Source organism: Raphanus sativus, chromosome 1 (genome assembly GCF_000801105.2).
Source record: "Raphanus sativus cultivar WK10039 chromosome 1, ASM80110v3, whole genome shotgun sequence".
Lineage (NCBI taxonomy): Eukaryota > Viridiplantae > Streptophyta > Magnoliopsida > Brassicales > Brassicaceae > Raphanus > Raphanus sativus.
The window spans coordinates 17,923,055-17,928,543 of NC_079511.1; the positions used below are offsets into that span (position 1 = coordinate 17,923,055).

Genomic DNA, 5,489 nt, shown 5'->3' on the forward strand with positions numbered 1-5,489 from the left:
GGAAGGAAGAGGAGATCACGACTTAGACACACAGACTTGCGGCAAGATTAGGGTTTCCATTACTCTCTCTGTATCTCGCCGCTTTCTCTTGTATTTCCGGCTAGGATCTTTCCGAGCATCGACTAGCCGGCTTCCTTACTCTTGTACCCTCGTTATTCCGACTCTAATAAAATGTCTCTGTTCATCCCACTCTTGAGTTCTTTTACTTTCTGTTGACCAAACTCACCTCAAACACTATACTCGTTTCTGTCGCAGATTTTTAAAACATACGCACACACATTTGTTTTGTTTCCGATCACCTTTATGCTTTTTTTTCTTTTTGGTTTAAAACATTACCAGTTTCTCTCAAATTCATGACCTTGAGTTCCTCAAACAGTAATAAAAATGCTCCAACAGATAATATTTTATGCATTGTGGTAATATCGCAGACATGACTCCTGCAATCTCCTACCATCTTGTTGACCTCCACTATTCTACCTGTAATAGTGAACGTGATCTATGTTCATACTTATGCATATGTCGTGACCTTGACTTACGTTAAGAGCGGCTGCTCGAGTGAGAGCGCCTGTGACTCTCCTCTCTTTCTTGCTCGTGAGACCTCTCCCTGTGGATAAATGATGATACCATCAACTTAAAAATGAAACAATCTTACACCAGAAAACAATTGTAACACATTATCTGTACCTGTCACGGTCTCGACTTTTGTAATGATCATCATCCATATCGTCTCTCTCACGTTCCCTTTCTCACTATGTTCTCTGCTACGGTCTCTATGAAAATTTCTACAATTGTGGCGGTTGCATTAACTATCCTTTTCATCATGTCTCTGTTTCTGTCCCTGCTCTTCTCCCTTTCAATGTCGATCCTGATTCATGTCTATGTATTTTTGACGTCCCAATTTCTTATCTTTTTCACTGGCTACTTAAAATTCTGTTTCAAATTGATGAGATTCAATCTCTGAAACAAATGTTAAAGGCTTCTTCAAAAAGTACATAAGAACCCATACGCAAAGGGTCCCTCCAACGCAAGGTCAGGGAACCAAAACAAACAAATGAATTAACCTTCCCATGCGATAAAAGAGTAAGAAAGCCAGCAAATGCATTGTTGTCAGTGATCAATGATATCTTGTGGATGTAAAGAAAATATTGAAGCAAACCTGTTAGGAATCCGATCAGTGGAACTGGTTCCATCATCTTCTGAATGCTCTCCAGCTGCGGCCGGACTGAAATCACCGGAAAAGCATAACAGTGTATTTGTGTTAAAGAAAAAGAATAAAACTGTAGAAGAAAAAAAGGAAGTTGTAAAACTGATTTCTTATATACTGGTGGTTGGAGACTTATCTAACCTCGTTCCATTCAAGTTGAGAGAGATGGATTTGCCCCAAAATTTTAAATTTGAATGAATCCCCATAACCAGTGAATCTACATTGAGAACATGAATCTAACAGAAGTTTGCGGAAACAAAACATTGCTACGACATACCTATTATCTGTTCGTAGATGTGTAGCATCTCAAAACCAATAACAATCCCCCTTTTGCAGTGTTTCTAGCCTCCCAAAAGTGAATCATAAAGAATCCTAATTCACAATCCGTTCGCCCAGAGAGATGTCAGAGAGATGTCACGGCAACTTGGACTTGCAGGAGTTCAGAACAGATTTCATGGCCATCGCATTTTGTTCTCCTCTAGAGGGTTTTGGATATTGACCAACAAACGATTCGAGAAAGATGATTATATAAGAGAGGAAAAAATAGGAGATGGAACGACAACATCTGTAATGAAAGGAGTTAATAAGGGAATTGAATGGTGAGAGTGGGTTGTGATTATTACAGAGATATGAAACGATGAAGATGAAGTGTCAGAATCGGGGATAGATCGACTCTCAAAGCTTTTCAAGAAAAAACGTTTGATGGGCTTTGCACAGGGTGACGTGTATAAAGTGAGCATTCTGATTAGTTGATTTTCCAATCCAACGTGGATAGCCTCTCCTTTGCTCATATTGCCCTTTTAATAATTGTTTGATACTATTGCAGTTGCATTCATGCACTTGACGGTTTTAGTCTTGTGAATAATACGGTTGTTCACTAAGTAAAGCCAAATACAATATGGATATATGTTGTACGTCTCTAATGTAGAGATTATAGATTCTTTTATTGATATTCCTTGCCACAGAAAGCATTTTTTGTACATGTTTGTTTTCATTTTGTTTAGTTAGACCATGTGTTTTCTATGATTGTATTTATAGTTTAATCGACAACAGTGATGAAAACAAATTTCTTAAGAAACAATTTAAGTCTTCATTTTAGTTTCTTTACTTCATTTATTAAAACTATATTTATTTGTTTTATGGTATCTTTTTATTTTGTTTTAAGATATATTGTTTCTCTACAACCATATACAGCGACTTATTACCAAAAATAAGTTCCTAATTCTTATTTAGACTAAAAGTATTTTCTATTTCAAGTTATATTGGGTTATATTATGATCATAACTATTGAGTATATAATTTACCTTTATCACACAAATGTATGAAATTATCATATTTTAGAAATTTCGTATATATATTTTTTTTTTTTTTTGACATCGAAAGGCTATTCTATTACTCAAAAAACATAAGGTGGTCTGGGTAACCAGACCGGAATAGAACAACCCATAAAATAAAGAGCTCTATGAAAAGATCTTGCAGTCCTAGCTAAAAAATCCGCAATGTGATTTCTTGCTCGTGGGATATATGTAATCTTGAATTCCGGGAAGCATACTACGAGAGTTCCTATTCGCTCCAGCTCCGTTGCAAAGCTCGGCCACGCTTGAGGGTTCTTGATCATCTCTATCACATCCTTGCAATCCGTTCTAAAAGTCTGGCATGTCGAATGTTGAAGCATAATCTCCATCGCCCACTTCAGTGCTTCCAGTTCCGAGTGCAAAGCTGATTCTCTCCGTATAAGATTCCTCGTTCCCATAAGCTGAACTTTTCCCAAGCCATCCATCCATACCCAACCACACCCACTATACTGAGTTGTAGCCGTCCAGGATCCATCCACCATGCAAATATTAGTCAAGCCTACGACTTGAGCTTCTTCGTTATGTTCATTCCTTCCATTTTCTTGCAGGTTTCCTTGCACCTTTTCGTTTGCATTAAACCAGGTCTGACACTCACTTTCCGCATATCTTACCAGTTCCAATGGATCTCTATCTATTCCTCTAAACAGTTTATCATTCCTCGCTTTCCAAATGTACCAGATTATCCAGGGATAAGGGTCCCTATCTAATTCAGGTTCTACAATAGCACTCTTCCTCCAGAATAAAAAATCCATATTGGCATAAATACTCTTAACCGGAAAAATATTCGGGTTTGTTGGAGTAGCTGATAGAGACCAAGCTTGTAACGCTGGCGGGCATTCGAAAATTGCATGTGTAACCGATTCCTCAGCTTCCCCACATCTCGGACAATAATTATCACATTGCATGTTCCTCCGTACGAGATTCCTTGTTACTGTTACATGTCCAGTTATCAATTGCCACAGAAGATGGCGAATCTTTTGGGGAGCTTGTACTTTCCAAGCAAAGGCTTGGAGTTTTGTTATGCTAGGCTCTAAAACTTCTTTTTCCTCCACTTCCTTTAGCATATTCCTAGCCACCCAATATCCTGATTTAACCGTATACTGTCCATTTTTGGTAAAACTCCAGCTACATGTATCCCGTCGATGAGTTGAGCTTATAGCCATATTCCTAATAAGCGGTATGTCTTCCGCATCAACGTAGCTCTGAAGTCTATCCATATCCCACTCCCCCAGGTACCGATTAATAAGATCACTGACTCTCATGTTCGGGTGAACAACTGGAGCAATGGGCCGAGACGATCTAGCAGGGATGGTAGGAATCCACGGATCCTCCCAAACCTTGATATCGTATCCCGAATGAACTTTTTGTCGGATTCCCAGAAGGAGAAGCTCTCTTGCCGCTGAAATGCTAGTCCACACATATGATGGGCTGCTTACCTTGATTGTTCGTAAGGGCGAACTCAATTTATAATACCTTCCTCTTAATACCCTAGCGACCAAAGAGTCAAGGTATTGCGTTAATCTCCAGAGTTGTTTTGCCAATAATGCCAGATTAAATTCATGAATCATTCTAAAACCAATTCCTCCTTCCTCCCTTGGCAAGCAAACCTTCTCCCATTTAGCCCAATGTATCCCTCTCTTAGGTGGATTTGAGCTCCACCAAAATTGTGCAATTGCACTTGCTAGGTTTTCACAGATCTCTAACGGGAGTAGGAAGGTAGACATAACATATGTTGGTAAAGCAAGCAGAATCGATTTTATCAGCACCTCTTTTCCCCCTTTCGAAAGCCATCTACCTGTCCATCCATTCACCCGATGCAATAATTTATCTTTCAAGAAGGCAAAAGCTTGAACTTAGATCCACTGATATCCTCTGGGATTCCAAGATAATTCCCCATTCCCCCTTCATTCTGAATCGCAATCGTATCCTTAATCTGTTGACGTGTGGCGGCATTAATCCTCTTACCAAAGAGTAATGAAGATTTCTGAAAATTTATACATTGTCCTGAAGCTTTCCCATATTTCCTGACCACTTCCATCACTTCTTCACATTCACGGGGCTCCGCCTTACAGAAGAAAAGGCTTTCATCAGCAAAGAGAAGGTGCGATACCGAAGGACACGCTCGTGTGACACGCATCCCTGTTATCTTCCCTTGGTTCTCTGCATGATTAAGAAGGCTAACGAGCGCTTCCGTGCATAGAATAAAGATGAAATGAGACAAAGGATCTCCTTGACGTAAACCTCTCTCTGGAACAATGTTCCCCCGGGGTTGTCCATTCATGAGAACTTTATATTTAACCGATGATATACACCTCATGATCCATGTAATCCATGTTTCGCAAAACCCCATTTTCCTCATAACTGCTTCAATAAAAGACCACTCCATCCTGTCATACGCCTTGCTCATATCTGTCTTAATGGCCATCCTCATATTTCGACCGCTCGGCTTAGTCCTCAAAGCATGAAATAATTCCTGAGCTATCATAACATTGTCTGAAATTTGTCTCCCAGCAACAAAGGCTGACTGGGTTTCCGAAATCCTATCAGGTAAAACCTTTTTTAATCTCTGGCATAAAACTTTAGAGATTATTTTATAGCTCACAATACATAGACTGATTGGCCCGAACTGCGACATCTCGTTTGGCCGCGTCGTTTTGGGAATAAGGCAAATTTCGTATATATCCTTAAGATATGCCAATTTCTATAAACATATCTCTATAATATTATTTGAGAAGTCAGTTTCTTACGTGTCGCATTCACATTAACTCTCACGGTGGTTGATTACGATGACACCCTTAATGAATTGAAAATATTACATATATGTACTATTATTTGCGAAATGATTTTTCTCATTCGAGCTCTCATTTTAAAAGTTGTAGTGGTTAAAGTCAATGATATCATCCTTAATGAATTTTATATATATAATTAAA

The 5,489-nt window shown here is 39.0% G+C and overlaps 1 long non-coding RNA gene across 3 annotated transcripts; it reads right to left on the minus strand.

Annotated features, from left to right (window-relative positions):
• Positions 1-239: 239 nt before the first annotated feature.
• On the minus strand, positions 240-1,838 carry LOC130510698 (uncharacterized). 3 transcript variants are annotated; one of them, XR_008944425.1, is made up of 3 exons: positions 1,482-1,838; positions 685-1,222; positions 240-604 (listed from the first exon to the last, which is right to left on the minus strand). It is a non-coding gene; the product is annotated as an uncharacterized LOC130510698 (long non-coding RNA). The 3 variants fall into 3 exon arrangements; XR_008944448.1 differs by having other exon boundaries at positions 685-1,421; positions 1,482-1,610; XR_008944430.1 differs by having other exon boundaries at positions 1,346-1,604.
• Positions 1,839-5,489: the final 3,651 nt, after the last annotated feature.